This window comes from Lissotriton helveticus, chromosome 8 (genome assembly GCF_964261635.1).
Source record: "Lissotriton helveticus chromosome 8, aLisHel1.1, whole genome shotgun sequence".
Taxonomy (NCBI): Eukaryota; Metazoa; Chordata; class Amphibia; order Caudata; family Salamandridae; genus Lissotriton; species Lissotriton helveticus.
Window position 1 is genome coordinate 1,688,521,658 of NC_136069.1, and position 20,265 is coordinate 1,688,541,922.

The following is a 20,265-nucleotide window of genomic DNA, read 5'->3' on the forward strand; positions in this document are numbered from 1 at the left end:
TCTAGATGAGGCAGTGGATGTAGCAGTAGTTAAGGGAAACAAAGGAGAGGAGGAAGAGGGATGAAATGGGGAAATAAAGAAATGAGGACCAGCAGATGATACAGGTGGTGTGACAGTGTTAGATTAAAAAACATACGGGTCCATTAGGATGACGGGCAGACTTAGTACGCCCGCCATCCTATCGGTTATTGGGACCTCCCGCCATAAGGGCGGGGGTCCCGTGGGGGGTATTAGGATGCGCCCGCCACTGTGGCGGGCGCCTCCTGCATTGTTAGCATTGTGGCAGGTGGTGCTCTCAGCACTGCCCGCCACAATCCCAAAAATGCATGTATGCATTTACACAAACAAAGCGGCAGGCACCGCGTGGTACCTGCTGCTTTGTTTATGCAAATGCAGGGGGGTACCACAGGTACCCCCGTGTGCACCCCCCACCTCTCCTTCACTCTGGGGGCCCACAGGGGGCCCCCCAAGTGAAGACTGCATGCCTTTCCATGGCAGCGATGGGCATCTAAAAAAGACCATGTTAATATGGCTGGTGGTGTCTATTAGACACCGCCACCATATTGGATCTTTTCCGCCCCGGTCGCAAGGCGACCGTGGCGGGAAAGCGGCGGATGGTCTTTCCATCCGCCGCGGCCCCCCCCACCATCCTGATGTGGCGGGGGGTCATTTCAGTGAGGATGGCCGGGGGATTGCCCCCGCCAGGCCGGTGTATATTATCCTCCACGGGCCTGATGTCACCATTCTGGCCCGGTGGACCAATACAATATTTCTCCTCAGAGACATTGTCTTTCAACAACAGATATTTCACATGGCTGAATGGTCACAAAGTACAACGAGTTCCAAGTAGTGCTGTGGTCACCTTGCAATGTGTTGATTTATGAATCCTTAATGTTGAGGAACACATTTGGTTGAGGGTCATATCTGTGTGATCATTGCTAGTGCCTCTGTGTTTTGCTAAAACTAAATTTACTCTGGTGCAGGCCAGAGACTTGACTGTTCTGTCATTTGTTTGAATATGACCAGACATCACACAGCCGCATTTCTAGATGCAAGCAAAGCTCAGCAGTCAATGTGTAAAGGTTTTAAAATTGTTTAGATATAATATCTTTCTAGTACAAGTAAAAAAAAAATATGCTATACATCATGCACATACCTTTACACTACAGTGCAAAGTGTTAGGCTGCCTCAGCGGCGTCACTAGGGTTGGTGTCACCCAGAGCGTAACTCATGGTGTCACCCCCTCACAACTTACCCCATGATGGATTGGCACATGGAGACAAAGTAAATATTAAGTGGCAGGAAACTCCTTAAGAGAGTGTGTGTTCAATTAAATGTAACAGGTGCAAGGTTGGGGAACATCCTTTTCAACGCAGATGTTACCCCGCAGTGCTTTTACGATGCGTCCTTTACAACTCTAGTCGTAACCACGACTTGCGCTGGAGGGCGCTAAAGGATAAAGAATAGTATATTTACTATTCCAACACCTTCCCTACTATCCACGGGGACTGGTGTTAGAATAATAAATTATACTATTCACTATCCGCGCCCAACAACGCAAGTTGTTGTAACGACTTGCGTTGTTAAAGACGTGTGTTGAAACGGTATGCGTTGTACCATCATACATCTGCAAGGTTGCCTCTCTTCGGTGAAGTAGAAAGACATTTTGATGTAGATTTGAAAGCAGTCCAACATCTGTGACGTCTCTAAAGATGCTATGCATCCACTCAGGACTACAGCATACCAGATGAGTAATTATATTTGTAAGTAAGTGCGCTTGTCACAACTGCCCTGAAGTTAAAATGATTCATGGATTTTAATATTTTCAAATATTTTCCTTTCGCTGAAAACAAACATGATAAGTGTAGCTTCAGAACGAGCGGGCATTCGTGGAATAAAGACAGTGTGAGAAAATAAAAGAATTCCAGTCAACCAGTCATAACTAAATGCTACAAGATTAATGTCCACAGTTTTGGCGCCCCCTAGTGCAAGGAGGGCTTTATTTTTTATTGATGCAGCCGTATCAACAACCTGCAAAATGTTGGTGCTGTTCACAAAATGGTAAACAGAACAGTTGCGTCGTAATGCAAAACGATGCCCTTCTACGGCCCTCAGCGGAATGTGATGGGGCAGAGGAGTCTCCTGTGTGATGTTCAGATATGAACTGGCCTTGGGCAGGGGGGCAAGGGATGCTCGGAGCTTCAGGAGGTTTGGGACTCCCTTGCCCGCAGGGACTTCAGGGGCTTGGGTTACGCCCCTGTGACGGGGACTGAGCATGGGTCATGTTAGTAGGTTGTTGCTACATACGAAGATGTGCAATATTGCAGCTCGTAGACGGAAAGATTTCTACGGTCAGGCCTTGCAGAAATAGTCAAACATTGCAATTAGAAGGACCTACATTTTATTTCTAAGTAAGGTCTCATTGACACATTGTGAACTTTGTGTTTTCCAATACAGTTTGTGGAAAAATGGTGCGGAGAGAGTTCGTGTTTATTGTAATCGTCTTTAAGCACATGAGCACGAGGGACAAAAAGAATCGCCGTTTCTCATGTCACGCATCCGAGACCTGGGTCGCCTTTTTGATTCTAGCCAAATGTGTAGTTTGAAATTTCCCATATTTGTACCGCGGTCTTTCGTTTGTCAGTAAGCGCTCTCTCGCCTCTGTTAACCTCGTGCTTCTCAATTTATTTTTGGGTTCACAAGCGGTCATTTATTATTTTATTATAGTTATCGTTGGATTGTAGTTGTTGCACTTTTAGATCGTGTCTTCTCAATTCAATAAAATATTTTTTTAATTGAAGGAGTTCTTCGTTTTAGAATAACAAATTCCCCCTGTCAAACTATACTAACAAGTAAACTCACTGAAGTGTTTTGGGACAGACGAAGCTGGTGTCACGGAGGTGTCACAGTGTCACCCCATGTGATGGTGTCACCCGGTGCGGTCCGCACCCCCTGCACCCCCTAGTGACGTCCCTGGGCTGCCTGTTTGTGTGTCAATCTTGGGAAAGAGAGCAGCAGTGCCATGTTTTGGTGGATATGACTCAGTAAGGCTCTCTTCCCCTAGCACAACACAGTGGAGAAAATTTGGTTGCTGTGCTGCATGATGCTATTGTTTTTTTTTTAGTAAATGCACCCCTAATTGTCAGTGAATATGAGTAAGTAAGTGTTTGAGAAAAAGAGTGATGGAAAAAAGTGAGAGTATGTGGGTGAGAATGAATGAATATGAGTGTGAGGAAGTATAGAGTGTCAAGGAGTGTGAGCAAGAGTGATTAGAGTGAGTGGCAGAGAGTAAGTGTATCTGTGAATAAGAATAAATGAGCAAGTGGTGTGACAATGAATACGTGAGAGTGTGAGTGTGAATGAGTGAATATAAGTAAGCATAAGTGAGAATAGGGTATCATACCTACAGAAGTGCCCTTGGTCCTGGCATACGGAAGGTAATTCCTACTCCAAAGAGACATCTACGGAACAAATTCTGGCTTTGGCATACCGGAGGCTGCTTGTCCTATGACAGGCTCCTGTGATAAAATGGTATGAAATTAGGGCACATTAGAAGTTATATTTGGCATATGGGTACGTCGATGACAAAATGCTGTCACTGGCATACCGATGTTCTTCAGGGCATAGGGACACCTGTGGAAATTCTTGGCATAGGGCCCACCCATGGCAACATGCTGATACTGACACATTGAAGGTAATTTTTGGTACAAGGGGGGACAAGCATGGTACATCTGAGGGAGCAATTTATGATAAAAAGAACTTTTTTAACATTAGGGTCACTCATTGTTTAAGGACAGAACGAATGCCAAAATTCTGGCAAGTGCCATACTATTTGTAATTGTTAGCTAAAGGGGATTCCATAGCACGTGTGGAGTTCCCCAAAACAAATTGCAGAACCTGGCACAATCAAGGTAATTTTTCACATATAGGGGCAACCCAAGTACATTTTGGTAAGAGGATATTGACTCTTGGGAAGAGTCGCATTAATGTAGCTCAGAACACAGTGAAAGACTTGAGTATTTAATGAGTGGTTTTTCAGGGCCTATATTTTTTAAAGAAAACTTAAATGCACTTGTCCCATTTTTGCAAAATGCTTTGAGGGGAGAGACCCCACACCAGTACTTTTACTAGAATGTGTCAGGCTCACTCGCTATAATTCAGGGAAATTATTACATCCCACCACTTTCAAAAAGCAGTGCCCACTCCAGGAACAGAAGGTAAGCAGTATCTTGATGAGCCCTGTTTTCTTTGTGCAGCAGCCATTGGGACTGGGACTGGGACATTACATGATAGGTTTTGTGAAATTAATATATTCATCAGTGCAATGAGCATTCTTCCGATCAAATAAAAAAATGAAAAATTAACTAAAAACAAACATTTTTAAACAAACTGCTGCCATGATACATTATTGTGAATAAATGAGAACTGTCTGAATAAATACATTTGACTCTAGCCTTTTAAACAATCTTAAATCAAAATGTACTAAGAGTAAGGAATAATATAGGCCAATGATATAGTTCATATTCAATATAAGGCCTACATCAGTTACTACTTGTGGAAATAACTGGTATTTTTTAGTTAAATCTTTTTTTTTCTCCCCAGTGGAGAAGTGTGGCTCAATGGTTAGAGCTGCAGACCCTGATGCAGAGATCTGGCCCGGGACCAGGGTTCAATACCCGCCTTGGCGGGTCCTGGGCTCAATTTCCTCGGACCTGATCATTTTCGCCTCGCTGCCTATTCTAATCATGGGTCCCACTCTGCACCTCTGGGCAATAGCTTGCTTAATCTCCACAACAGCCCCAACAGCGCTGGGATGCCTGGCTTCACCTTGGGGATGCCCAGGAGTGGACACCTCACAGGGATAAAGCCAGGAAGGGTTCCTAAGCGGTATACGGACAGCGCCGGGACACCTCGGGTGAGGTAGCTGTGCGCTTTACAAATGCCCTCATTTCATTTTTATGATTCATCAACACAGCTCCCTTTACAGTATACAGTAGGGGAACTATTAAATCAAGATAGTTTGTGATATAATTTTTTTTAGTTCCTAGTGCTTTTGTGGCACTACATCCTCTTCAGATGTACACATAGGGGCATATTCATGAGGAAGTGGCAGTGAGAGACGTTAGCCTCCTTGGCTTAACGCCTCTCACCGCCACTTCAGAAACGCCAGGCTGCACCCTATTCTCAAGAATGTGGTGCATCATTGCGTTTCCCCTGCGATGGCGCTAAGTCTCACGATGGCTGGCCCTATTGCCATGGGAACGTCAAAAAGTGACGTTCCCATGGCGATAGGGGCTTGAGAATATGCCCCAAAGATTTTACAAAAAGAATTCAGTAGTGATCCTCTTGGAAACTGAGTTTTTCTTAAACTGGGGAATAAGAATCAGCAGGCCCCCAAAAATTCTTTATCCAAGTCCGTTCAATTCACCAGGGAAGTTCGATTGTCCATGAAACATAGATGATAATAGTCAAGTATATTCAATTTTTAAAAATCCTATTGGTACTAAGCATCTAGCAAGGAGACTACCCTAACTTAACCTAGGCTGGTTGACAGCAGCCTTACCCTGTGGATCTTTGGCTTGACAGGAAACAATACAATGCACTCAGCAACAATTACTCATTCACCCAAAGGAAACTATAAAGCTATGTTCATGGAAATCAAATGGTGTACAAACTAAGATTCTAAATGCTTATTTGACTACCATCAACAGAGCGTTTCAAGTCAAGTCAAGTCAAGTCAGGTAATTTATATAGCGCACTACATACCCAGAGGGTCTCAAGGCGCTTGGGGAAGGGTGGGGAATTATTTGTCGAAAATCCAGGTTTTAAGCTGCTTTCTGAAGGCTAGGTGGTTTTGAGTGAGGCGGAGGTGAATGGGAAGGGAGTTCCATGTTTTAGCCGCTAGGTAGGAGAAGGATCTTCCTCCCATGGTGGATTTGTTGATGCGTGGGACCGCAGCGAGGGCTTGGTTGGAGGAGCGTAGCTGGCGGGAGGGGGAGTAGAAGGATAGTCGCGAGTTGAGGCATTCTGGTCCAAGTTCGTAGAGTGCTTTGTGTGCGTGGGTGAGGAGGCGGAACGTTATCCTGTTATTGACAGGGAGCCAGTGGAGGTCTTTTAGGTGACCGGAAATGTGGTCTTTGCGCGGGATGTCGAGTATGAGTCTGGCTGATGCGTTTTGGATGCGTTGGAGTTTTCTCTGGAGTTTAGCGGTGGTACCGGCATATAGGGTGTTTCCGTAGTCCAGGCGGCTTGTAACTAGTGCGTGAGTGACCGTCTTTCTGGTTTCGGTTGGGATCCAGCGAAATGTTTTTTTGAGCATGCGGAGGATGTTGAAGCAAGATGATGAAACTGCGCTGACTTGTCTGGACATCGAGAGAGAGGAGTCCAGGATGACGCCCAGGTTCCGTGCGTGGTCCGTTGGAATGGGTGCTTTTCCTAGGGCAGCTGGCCACCAAGAATCGTCCCAGGTGGAAGGGGAGGTGCCTAAGATGAGGACTTCTGTTTTGTCCGAGTTCAGTTTAAGGCGGCTGTGCTTCATCCACTCGGCTACTTCTTTCATTCCTTCATGTAGGTTGGTTTTGGCGGTGTTTGGGTCTATGGTGAGGGAGAGGATTAGCTGGGTGTCATCAGCGTAGGAGATTATGTTGAGGTTGTGTTGTCGAGCGATGGCCGCGAGGGGGCTCATGTAAACGTTGAAGAGGGTGGGGCTAAGAGAGGATCCTTGTGGCACACCGCAGATGACTTCGGTGGCCTCCGACTTGAACGGTGGGAGGCGGACTCTCTGAGTCCTTCCGGCGAGGAACGAGGTGATCCAGTCCAGTGCTATTCCTTGGATTCCGATGTTGTTGAGGCGTTGTAAAAGGGTGCTGTGGCAGACTGTGTCAAAGGCTGCGGAGAGGTCGAGGAGGATGAGGGCGACTGTGTCTCATTTGTCCAGTAGTGTTCTAATGTCGTCTGTTGCTGCGATGAGGGTGGTCTCAGTGCTGTGTTTGGCTCGGAAGCCGGACTGTGATGAGTCGAGGGATTTGTTGGCTTCGAGGAAGGCGGCGAGCTGGTTGTTGACTGCTTTCTCGATGACTTTGGCCGGGAATGGTAGGAGCGAAATGGGGCGGTAGTTTTTGAGTTCGGTGGGATCAGCTCTGGGTTTTTTCAGGAGGGCGCTGAGTTCGGCGTGTTTCCAGCTTTCCGGGAAGGTGGCGGATTTGAAGGAGCAGTTGATGACGTCTTGGAGATGAGGTGCTATGATGGAGTCTGCTTTGTTGAAGATGTGGTGAGGACATGGGTCTGTAGGGGATCCTGAGTGGATGGAGTTCATCAGGCGGATGGTGTCCTTAGTGGAGATTGGGTTCCAGTCATTGAGGATGTTCAAGGGGGGTGAAGGAATGGTAGAAGGTTGGGTGGGTTGGTCTCCGGGTTGGTTGTCGAAGCTGTTGTGGATGTCTGCGATTTTGTTGTGGAAGAACGAAGCTAGGGAGTCGCAAAGGGATTGAGAGGGAGAGATGTCGTTGGAGTTGGCAGTGGGGTTGGTAAACTCTTTGACGATGTTGAATAGTTCCTTGCTGTTGTGGGCGTTGTTGTCTAGTCGGTCTTTGAATGCAGATTTCTTGGCAGTTCGGATCAGTTGGTGGTGTGTGCGGGTGGCGTTTTTGAAGGCGTCCCTGGTGTTGGTGTTTGGGTCTTTTTTCCAGGCCTTTTCAAGGGAGCGATAGAGTTTCTTAGATTTCTTAAGATCATCGTTGAACCAGGGGGCGTTTTTGCTGCCTAGTTTGATTTGACGTTTTTTCAAAGGTGCTAGGTTGTCGGCGCTGTTGGTTAGCCATTGAGTGAGGTTAATGGCTGCTTGGTTGGCGTTCGATGAGTGGGCAGGGGGGTATTGAAGAAGCGATGAGGAGATCTGGTCGATGGTGATTTTGTTCCAGTTTCTTTGCAGAGTAGGTTGAGGATGGTTGTGGGTTGTGGTCTTTTTGTAGATAAAGTGAACGATGCTGTGGTCCGTCCAATGGAGAACTGAAGTATGACTGAAGGAGATGTGTTTGCTGGAGGTGAAGATAGGGTCGAGTGTGTGTCCTGCGTGGTGGGTGGGGGTGTTTACTAGTTGTTTGAGTCCGAGGTTGGCGAGATTGTCCAGGAGGGTGGTGGTGTTGTTGTCGTTGCTCTTTTCCAGGTGAAAATTGAGGTCTCCCAGTAGAATGTAGTCCTCGGAGGGGAGGGCGTGAGGGGTGATGAAGTCAGTGATGTCTTCACTGAATTGTGCACGGGGTCCTGGTGGCCTGTAGAGGAGGGTGCCTCTAAGTGTAGTCTTGGGGTTGGTGTGGATCTGGAAGTGAAGGTGTTCGGCGCTAGCGAGGTTGACGTCTGAGCTGGTTGAGATGCGGATGGAGTTCCTATGGACGATGGCGATGCCTCCTCCTGTTTGGATGGAGCGGTCCTTTCGGATGATCTTGTAGCCTTCCGGGATGGCAATGGTGATGTCCGGAGCTGAGGAGGCGTTCATCCAGGTTTTTGTAAGGAAGGCAACGTCGGGAGACATGGTGTCTAGTAGATTCCACAGGTCGATGGCGTGTCTGTGGACCGAGCGGGTGTTGAGCAGGATGCATTTTAAGTGGTTGGTGTCAGGTTTCTGTTTGCTGTTTGTGGATGTGGGGTTGGTTTTGGTGCCGTCAAACTTGCAGGAGTTGCATGTGAAGGGTCCATGGGTGTGTCCAGGTGCGGCTTGGGCGCAGTTGGGGCGACGGCCGGGGTTTAGTGCAAGGAGGGTGGAGGCATTGTAAGTTATGCGGGTAGGCTGGGCAATACGGGGACCAGCGGTTCTGGCGCTGGGCGCGGCCTTGGCGTGGACGGGCGTAGACGGGCTTACCTTTGGTGCACCTTCGGCGCGGCCGTAGCGCGTGGACGCTGCGCGTTGGGACATGCTTCTTAAATAGATAGTAGAGGGGGGCGGAGCGTGGGAGGGTCAGCAGCTGGGAGGCGGTAGCGGGGAGGAGGGGCGGGCCTGGGAAGAGCAGCAACAAAATGGAGGTCAAAGGGGAGGCGAGTCAGGGGCAGCAAGTCGACTGTGGCACCGAGAGTGCAAACAAAGTAATAGCAGGCAAGTATATGTCTCTACAAAGTCGCACAACAATGCACAGCAGAGCGGGCGGCGTTATAAGTCAAAGCGCTATGAATCACAATGCACAAACAAATTCAAAGCTTTCGCAATGCAGTTAAATTACAAATATCACCAAAGCACAAAGCGATACCGGTGGATCCTGTGAGGGGTGCAATGTGAGATGCAAGCAGCAGCAATAGGAAAGGATAAGTCGGGGAGCGAGGGGGGAGCGACCGTTCTGGATCGAGTCCGGGCGGTCACAAATGGCTAGAGCAGGTGGCGAGCTCTCTGTTCGTGGGTGGGAGGGGCAGCAGCTGGGAGGCGGTAGCGGGGAGGTGGGGCGGGCCTGGGAAGAGCAGCAACAAAATGGAGGTCAAAGGGGAGGCGAGGCAGGGGCAGCAAGTCGACTGTGGCACCGAGAGTGCAAACAAAGTAATAGCAGGCAAGTATATGTCTCTACAAAGTCGCACAACAATGCACAGCAGAGCGGGCGGCGTTATAAGTCAAAGCGCTATGAATCACAATGCACAAACAAATTCAAAGCTTTCGCAATGCAGTTAAATTACAAATATCACCAAAGCACAAAGCGATACCGGTGGATCCTGTGAGGGGCGCAATGTGAGATGCAAGCAGCAGCAATAGGAAAGGATAAGTCGGGGAGCGAGGGGGGAGCGACCGTTCTGGATCGAGTCCGGGCGGTCACAAATGGCTAGAGGAGGTGGCGAGCTCTCTGTTCGTGGGTGGGAGGGGCAGCAGCTGGGAGGCGGTAGCGGGGAGGAGGGGCGGGCCTGGGAAGAGCAGCAACAAAATGGAGGTCAAAGGGGAGGCGAGGCAGGAGAAGCAAGTCGACTGTGGCACCGAGAGTGCAAACAAAGTAATAGCAGGCAAGTATATGTCTCTACAAAGTCGCACAACTATGCACAGCAGAGCGGGCGGGGTTATAAGTCAAAGCGCTATGAATCACAATGCACAAACAAATTCAAAGCTTTCGCAATGCAGTTAAATTACAAATATCACCAAAGCACAAAGCGATACCGGTGGATCCTGTGAGGGGCGCAATGTGAGATGCAAGCAGCAGCAATAGGAAAGGATAAGTCAGGGAGCGAGGGGGGAGCGACCGTTCTGGATCGAGTCCGGGCGGTCACAAATGGCTAGAGGAGGTGGCGAGCTCTCTGTTCGTGGGTGGGAGGGGCAGCAGCTGGGAGGTGGTAGCGGGGAGATGGGGTGGGCCTGGGAAGAGCAGCAACAAAATGGAGGTCAAAGGGGAGGCGAGGCAGGGGCAGCAAGTCGACTGTGGCACCGAGAGTGCAAACAAAGTAATAGCAGGCAAGTATATGTCTCTACAAAGTCGCACAACAATGCACAGCAGAGCGGGTGGCGTTATAAGTCAAAGCGCTATGAATCACAATGCACAAACAAATTCAAAGCTTTCGCAATGCAGTTAAATTACAAATATCACCAAAGCACAAAGCGATACCGGTGGATCCTGTGAGGGGCGCAATGTTAGATGCAAGCAGCAGCAATAGGAAAGGATAAGTCGGGGAGCGAGGGGGGAGCGACCGTTCTGGATCGAGTCCGGGCGGTTTCAAATTGTTGTACTTCAAGAAACATGGGCAATTCAACAATTTATGTTGGAAGGATCCACTGGGTGCTTTGCTCTGGCCAGAAAAACTAGGAGACATGGGTGCCCGAGTGGGGGCCTAGCGATATTTTAGCAATTGACCTAAAGATTGAAAGTCAATAGGTTGTCATAGATGATAACAGTTTAATAGTAAAGTTGTGAAATAGGTATAAAGATACTGCAAACTTTCTTTTATTAATTAAGGTTCACATACATCCCAACACAAGTGCCAGAAAGTCAATGTCCACTAAATACATATTTTACTACATTAATTACAAGATGCAATGCATCCCGAAATTATAATTTCAGAAGATTTTAATATGAACCTGCTGTGGTCATACACCCGAGATGATAATATATTACAGCAAGATCATCTATTGGCTATCTCAAAACAGTTGTTTAGCCTGGAGTGTATCGGATCTAAAGGCACCATGGGGACAAATCTAGTAAAATATCTGGAATGCCTAGGTTTAAGGGTATTACATTTAAGGCACCGACAAGACTCACCACCCGGAAGGACTTACCAGGCAGCAGCGCTGAAATCTAGAATTTATTATACTATAATATTTTTACCTGAAAGTGATCATCGACAACAAATTATGGAGATTCGATTTAGATTCAATGTTTAATATATCAAAAAGAAGTTAATAACTGTAAACTATAGGAGGCAGTGCTGGTCGGAAGGAACTAAAGTCTCATTTACAAATACAGTTGCAGAAAAGTATTAGCCTCCTATGTATCGAAAAATCATAATAACACTCAGCAATCTTACTGTCAAGCCCAAAATTTAAGCAGGTTTAGAGCATCAGCTGTGATAGCATTTTGAGACAAGAAAAGAAGGAGCCAGGGAATTGAGAACTCTATAGCAAAATGAAGATTATAAATAGAGACATTTAGAGGTTATTCTAGGAAGAAAGATTAAAAGTAAAACAAATACTCTTGGCAAAGGCGCTGTCTAACAGTAAAAGAAAAATTCAAGAGGCTTTTGGAATATGATTAACAATCTGAATAGAGTCCCACAGATGATTACCACATCAACATTAACAGATACTAGAAAGGCAAAGCATCACAAATCATAAAACCCAAGGCAAATGTAGACTAACTATCTCAGAAGAGCAAGTATACAATCTCATTAAGAAATACAGACAAGATGGGGCATCCAGTCTGAATGGAATCCCACTTGCCCTGAATAGGGATATTCCTACCTTTTGGGCAGGATACCTGATGAACGTTTTGAACAATGCTCTTCAGTCAGTGATCATTCCAGAATCCTGGAAAGGCTCTACAATAACGCCCAACTTCAAAAGTGGTGATTGGGCGGAACCAGCAAATTACTGCTTAATTACGCTGCAAGATACAGAGGCTAGAATCCTCGTGACTGCAATGGCCAGTAGTAAGGCAGATTATTCTGCCAAAGCAATCCGGTTCTGTACAAGGGTCGTGTACAGCATCCAATATTTTAGCACTTTCAATAATTATTGACTAATACAAATCTTGTAAGCAATCAATTTACCTGTTTTTTTTTAGATTTTAAGTCAACTTTTGATTGTGTATAGCGACAAATTCTCTTGCAAAAGTTCGTTAAACAAGGAATTCCTGACACCTGGGTCTGGGTGAGAATAGATGATGGTTCATACTTATCTAGAAACATTGGAAGGATGTATGATATTACAACGCAATACTTTTACATCGCATGCTTTTACAACGCGTTTTTTACAACGCATATCTCTACAACGCATAGTGCTTTGGGGCGCTGGATAGTGAATAGTTTAATTTACTATTCCAATTCCAGTCCCCGTGGATAGTAGGGAAGGTGTTGGACAGTAAATTAAAACCTATTCCCTATCCTAGAGCGCCCTCCAGCGCAATGCGTTGTAATGGTTTGCGTTGTAAAAGTTGCATCGTAAAGGCACTGCGTGGTAAAAGTTGCGTTGTAAAGGATGTTTCCCACATTGGAACCTCCCAGGGTCTAAAGCAAAGGTACGTCCCTCCTCCACACTTATTTAATCTAATTTTGTCAGATTTAACACAAGCATTGGACGAAATAAATGTGCATCCCCCCAAGTTAGCAGACAAGTAGATATAGTACCTATTATATGCTTATGATACCATTTCGTAAAGTCAAACAAAGGTTGGATTGCAATGCCTCATAGACACAATATAACTACTCTCTGGATAATGCAATGGGCATATATGTGAAAAAGACAACAGTTATGGAAGTACACCACAGGGTACAGAGAGAACACATTAATGGTATTTACAATGTCGTCAACTGGAGCCGGTGAAAACATACAGGTATTAGGGAGTATTCTTTGACAACAAAGGTTCCTTTTAGCAGCATAAGATGGATTTGCCAAGGAGAGGAGACACCCTACTCTTAGCAATCGGTACTTTACAGAGGTCTCTGGGTGGGCCAAGCCATCTCCCACAGCTAAAGGTAATAACTGTAAAATGACTGCCTATTATCTCTTATGGAAGTGAGGCATAATATGGTAGAGACACTATAATTTTAAAGAATATTCTTACACAAATATGTAAATCTCTCTTTCATCTCCCCTGTAACGCCTCACATCAGATTTATGCTAGGAATGGAGATTATTTTAAGGTTTGGAAGAGAATAAAATCAAACACCTCAAACCTAATTTGTCTCATTCACTGTCAAGAAGTTCAAACAAATCGAATATCGCCATTTTGGAAATATCTAGAAACGGCTGTAGATCTAGTTTCAGCTGCCTCTGTACGGGATATGTCACTCCCCCCTGAGTCATTTAAAAAAGTCATCAATGGAATAACAAAACAGTCCTATCTTAAAGATTGCATGCCTGGATGATACTGAACTAATACAAATCTTTTAAATCGCAGTTCTATTTAAAGACTGTCTGGACTATGAAGCTAAAACACGTTTTCATTAGAGCACGGTTCGGGCTTCCCCCATGTCTGACTCATGCGATGCCTTGGTGCATGCAACAAAAACCACAAGCTGCTGATTATGCAAAAAAAGAGAAGAAAACTTTATTCATTTAGTCTGTCTATGTCCAGTATTATTGAAAGAAAGAATTGGGCTATTAAAGTTACCTTTTAATAGAAGTTACTAAACCTCCATGACTTCCTTTGTGTTAATTTATATTTCTATTTATACCTTCTTTTGTACAATATTGCTTATGTTATCACTATTTTTGATTGTATTTGCATTTCTTATTTGTTATGTTTATACTCTCTTTATTTTCTAAACCCACTTGTTACATTGTATCTGAACCTACTGCCTTCATTGTTTTTATATTCTGCACATTGTTGTAATTCTTTTGTCCTAATAAACTTTTTCTGAACTTAAAAAAAAAAGTTACCTTTTAATAAACTTTCAATACATATATGCAGACAAGCAATAGTAGCACTTTTACCAAACTTTTGATACTTGTGACTAGATAACTGGAATCTTCCGACTCTATCTCAGTGTAATTTCAATGCATGTATTTGGAGAACTATTTAAATGAAGAGCCACAATTGTTTATAATGAGATGCCAATTTGAATTTTAAGACTTGCACTTGAAAGTCTACTCAGTGGGCATAAAACAGAGAACAAGTGTACTATTTTGACTAATTGGAGAAAGATATAGGCTGGCATTTTAGGAATTTTAAAATTGATTTTTAAAACTGTAAGTATTTTTAAGTGTTTAAGTGATTTAAAAAAAGTTTGATTGCACAATGTTGTCTTTTTATGACCATGTATTTTATGATTTTAATTAATCAAACAGTAAAAACGTATTACTACTAGTGATCTTCTTGCATATCACCCCAGCATCCTAATACAATATTCAAAATGGGCATCTGTCTATGTTATGTTATTATTATAATCATGCATTTAATTATGGAGCTTCAACGACATCAAATATTATGATGGCATCAGAGTTACGTTCTTTTGACATCACTGCCTAGGAAGATTGAGGGCCAGAGGTCTTATAATGTTACTTCCTGTGATGTCATTAAAGTCACGTGTGTATAATATCACTTCCACTACCCCTGACATTTTGGTGAATCGACGTTCATGCACCCCAGCACAATTGTTTTGTCACATGAGGCAATGATAAAATTGTTTGGTGAGTGTAAGCTCCTTTTCCTTACCTTGCAGTTGTTTTGTGGGAAGAGAACCATCTGTGAGTTACATCTCTTTCGTCAAAGAGATAGCACTGTGGACAAAATTTTACTTGAAAATTCAACTCTTTATTTAGCATTTCCTCCCACAACCTAATCCGGATGTCTACCCGAAATGAAGACATCCAGGTCTCACAATTTCTCATTTTCAGTTCCACATCTTGTTTAAGGAACTGAATGATGATTGTAAAGCATGTGTAACATGCAGGTTATATTTGTTTCCATATTAAAAATGTACTCTTCTTTACCTGTGGGTAGTGAAGGACCCCCATGATCCTGGCCATTGGAACACTTAAGGATGACATGGTTTCTCCGATTATTCCGGCCAGTGGTGGTTGTGTGGGACATCTATATCCAGGAATTGGTCCCTTCTTTCCTGAGAGAAGCTCCAAGGTGGCCCGGATAGCTCTGTTCTCAGACATGCAGGAATCAAGGATCTGGAAGCCCAAGGTGATGTTGGGTAATAACTCAGGGGTCCGGTTAATCACATCTATTGCAAAGACCATGGCCAGCGCCACACGATAATTTCGAATATAGAATCTAGAGCATAAGGTACAGTGTATGTTATCTGTGATTGTGTGTAACAAGGCCTAAGCAGTATATTAATCAGTTACTCAGCAACATTTGTGAAACAGAAAGACAATAGAAGTAATTTAACATCAAGTTAAGTTTCTTACCATGTAATTATTTCTGCGTGTGGCAGTAATATGCATGCACCTTGCCGAAAGGCCACAGCAACCAAATATGTCTGTAGACAAAATTAATTGCTGTATAATAAGGGTGTTGTACAGTGAAATTCCTAGGGCAACTTCAAAACATATTTAAATAACTACAATGTTCTAATATAGCTAAGAAAGAAAAGCTGACACTCTAAATCAGAAAAATACATATATATATATATTTTTTATTTAATGTTTTCTCTAAATTAATTCAATATATACAATTCATACCAGAGAAGTTAACATTTCACTCACATACATGCTGCATTCATTCACCTATTCATACATACATATCATACAAATGTTTGGATTGTTCACATTAATCAATTGTTTGATTATTCCTGATATAAAATAATTTCAACCTAAAGATAATATTCCAAGTTATGGCATCACAATTAAATATATGTTTTGATTTTGAAAAGATAGACATAACACACAGACCAAAAATGTAGCAACTGTCCCATAAGACAATGTAATTAACGGGTGGTTTCCATATCATCTCTACACTTGTTTCGGCAGAACCTGCCTTCTTCAGGAATGCCACCTCCAATTAACTTCTCTGTGGATTACATTTTACAGAAATTGATGAGCGTTGCTGCTCTCATAAAGGGCAAGGCTCAAAAATGTAATTTAAAATGAAAATCTCCACATTTAAAATGCCTTTCAAGTAGAATATCAGAATTGGAGAAGAAAAAAAGAGAGAATAGATCCCAATGTCCAAAAACCGTTAGTGAGGGATGTAGAAAATATATAAAAAGCCTCAGACCCTGGATTTGCATTTTTTCAAGGCAAGTACTGACTCACTTGCAGGTGGGTGATCCATCACCACCTCAACTGTATAGATGATAAAGTTTGGAGATAGCAAAAAGACAAATTCTAGAAGCCTCTAGCCCTCCATACTATTGTGTGATCCAAAGGAATAGGGTCAGTCATAAGAATCCAAAAAGGTAAAACTACAGAAGCCTTATACCCATTATCCATCAAGTGAGTATAATTCTACTGATGCAGTGACCAGCTCAGAAATGCTTACCAATATGTGTGGGTCACAGTTAGCTGATGTATTCACAGAACGGGGATAGTAAAATGGACTTGCCAATGGTCTTTCTTGATTAAAAATGTGTATCCTACAGTACCAAGTTAGATTAGATTAGATTAAAATACTTATAAAGCGCATGGCTGCCTCGGCAACAAGGGAATAACCAAGTTGTTAAATTAAGAAAAGTAGAAACCCATGACCTATTTATGCATAACGGAGATCGTGAGATCTTTACCATATGAAAGATTGTAGCCCGGTTCTTGGCGAGCTGCACCTCCAAATGACATTTAAGGTTATCTTGCTCACAAGGTGAAATTATTTAGATGATGGGCCACCTGTAAAAATACTGCGATGCATTAGATTAATTCATAAAGAACATGTAGTATTGAATAGACTATGTTGGCCCGGGCGGGGGGTTGTGGGAGGGGGAGGGATATGTGGAAAACAGGGGATGGAAAAAGGTGGAATGTAAGGGGGAAAGGAAAGAGGTGAAAGAGGGAGGGGCAGGGGAACAGGGTTTTTCCTCATGAACATAATGACCGTAAACTTAATAAACAAAATGGACGTATGGTAAAACTAAACTGGCACTGTTGGATCTGCCATATAGGTGCAGAGACCCCATGCGGGTCGGTATATATGTATCATCAATACAACGGGAGTCTCAAGGGGAATACCAGAACAGCCAGGCCCCACTCAATGAATTACTAGCAATAGTTAGCTGTCCCTACAGGAATACAATTTTTTTTTCAATTAGCAGTCCAAAAAGTGTCAAATCAATTTAAGACATCATTTTATATGAACCAATGAAATCAATTGGTCATTAGGCCGCAGTGTATCCTATTTCTAACCAAGAAAGAAATAAACCACCATCCACAAGCCTTTCATCACAGAAAAAATGAGAGAAGGAAAGAAGGCACCTCACGGTAGCAACACCAAGGGGGAAAACTGACTGGTACTCGCCAGTGACCCGCTTCTCATCATCGGTTACCTTCTTTCCAGTTCAAAAATGTGCATGTATAGTGCAACAGATCCACAACCCAGTGAAAACAAAAACAGAAATAAGAAGCAACAACCTAAATGTGAATGTACTTCCTATGTGTGCAGGAATCGTGCATGTGTTCAAGGATCCTGTGAGAACCAAAAACGTAATTCTCACCAGTAAAAATTGGTAAAGCTTACTTGCCACCCATAATCTTTATTCCTTGCTGTAAGCCTTTCCACGTTAAAATTGACTCATATCAAGTCAACACTTAATACTAACTAGCCAACATGATTCGTTGCTATGATCAATTTAAAGCAACTTCGTCAGGGCTAGGGATCCAGATCATTGTTTTCAAGTGGGATTTACATCAGAACCAGTGGTGGTGGTAAAGTAAAACGGAAGGGATTAAAACTGGTTATAATTGCAATCTATTTCAAAACTTTTCCCAAAACATTGTAGTACTCCACATCAGTGTTTCAAAGTGATATGACCGTCATACCTTCCGGTTGCGTTGCTGCTGCATACCGGCAACCTCACAGAAACGAACGCGTCATATGATCGCGTCCTCTTGCTGATCGACCCCGGGTCTGTATCACCTGTGGTCAAATTTCAAAGGCAGAGCAACTCCATCACTATCCATAGTCAATGTTATTAAGTGCCACAATCCTCATTTATAGGGTCTCTCACACCACTCTCACTATGAGGAGGTCTCGCCATTTCGCTGCATATAATGCACACGAGTTTGAAACCTTATTGGCATTTCTTTAAAAATGCATACTCGTCATCACAACGCATTATGTCTATCAGGAGTGCATATTTAAAATCCTCCGCACTGAGCAACTTCATACTCACTTCCAAAGACCACACCCAAACTCTTACTGCGACCTCAGACTCGGTGCGTATTCAATCATCCGGCCGCGGTCTCTGTGATTGCATCCATAATAAACAGCGTCTGACGTCTCACGCACCATTGCGCGAACGCAACAGACACGTGACCGCGATCCGGCTCGTTCACATTGATCGCCATCTTGGATTGGGAAGGGAGATTAAGTTCTAGGCCAATCCACCAATACCAAATATGTTAATTAGCAAAAGAGGAGAAGGATGAATCTAACTCCTTTGGTGCAAATGGTATTATTTTTCAATCACTTTCCATTATCACCGCCATACTCAGCTTTTATGGTACTCACACAAACTTTCAAACTCAATGTCTAACACATAAGTATTAGATAAACAGGAGCGGTGGCAAATGCTCAACATCAGTAACAGATAAAGGAATACCAGCGTGATGAGGCTTCAAAAAAACGAAAAAAACGACGGGGGCCTCAAAGGGACAGGATGCAAATTTTCCTAAAACCCTTTTGCCCTGAAGTACTTATAGAGAAAATCATATATATCTCACTGTAGACAAGTAAATCCAAAGGATCAAGGCATAATGAATGGCACATTAACGGCTGCTGACCCTATTCCACTCTATAAGGTCGTTAAGTCTCACTTTGTCAGTTTTTTCAGAAAAAATCCATCTAGCCTCTTTTTTTTGCCAGAATATGTTCAATATTGTGTGTGTCCCCAAGGACCCTCTCGAGCACGGTCCACCGGAGGTCTCTGGGATCATGCTGCTTCTCAGCAAAGTGCTGAACCAACCTTGTTGTCAGTTTCTTGGCTTTCAGAGTGCTAAGATGTTCCTGAATCCGCACTTTGGCCTTCCTAGATGTAAGTCCAATGTAGTGTAGACCACAATTACATGTCAGTCTGTAGATAACATTGGTGGAGTTACAGTTACTGAATTTCGTAAGGAACCACTCTCGTCCACTCTTCAGGATCACACTTTTAGTAGCCTTCGTCAGAGCGCAGACAGGACACCCTCCACAAGGATGGTGCCCGGTAGGCAAAGTAGAAGTGGCAGGTAGGTTTGATAAGCGTGTTTGTACCAACTTATCCTTAAGGCTTGACGCTCGTTTAAAAGCAAAACGGGGTGGGGGCATTTTACTAGTAGGAGTACTAAGAATTGACCAGTGTTTCCTAACTATTTGTCTTTCCTTGGTTGCCAATGGGTCAAAAGTAGTCACCACTGGTAGGCATTCAGATTTGGTTTTAACGTTGCGTTGGAGCAAAACTTCACGCGGTGTATTCAGTGCCGGTTTCCTTGCCTGTCTAATAGTTTTTCCCGGGTAGCCCCTTGTTTGGAGCTTACTCACAAGCTCATTAGATTGTTCAACGAACTTCTCCGTCGTGGAGCAGTTACGTCGGTAACCCAAAAACTGCCCCACGGGAAGGTCATCCCGGAGGGCTCTAGGATGAAATGATTGATAGTGCAACAGAGAATTCCTGTTGCTTGGCTTCTGATGCACATTAGTAGCCAAAATGCCATCCATAGCTGTGATGTCAATATCCAAATAAACGGCCTTAGAATTGCTGTAGGTCCACGTGAAACGTAGATTTTCATCAGACTGATTAAGCCATGAAAAAAATTGTTTAAGTCGTTCCTCTGGCCCCGTCCAAATGCAGAGAATGTCATTGATATATCGCCTCCAGAGAGAAATATTCTCTCTGAAGGGATTATCAGGATGGTAAATGACATTTTCCTCGAACTGGCCTACATAAATGCAGGCCAGACTCGGGGCAAAGGTGGCCCCCATCGAGGTCCCAGACACCTGCAGATATAGTTGG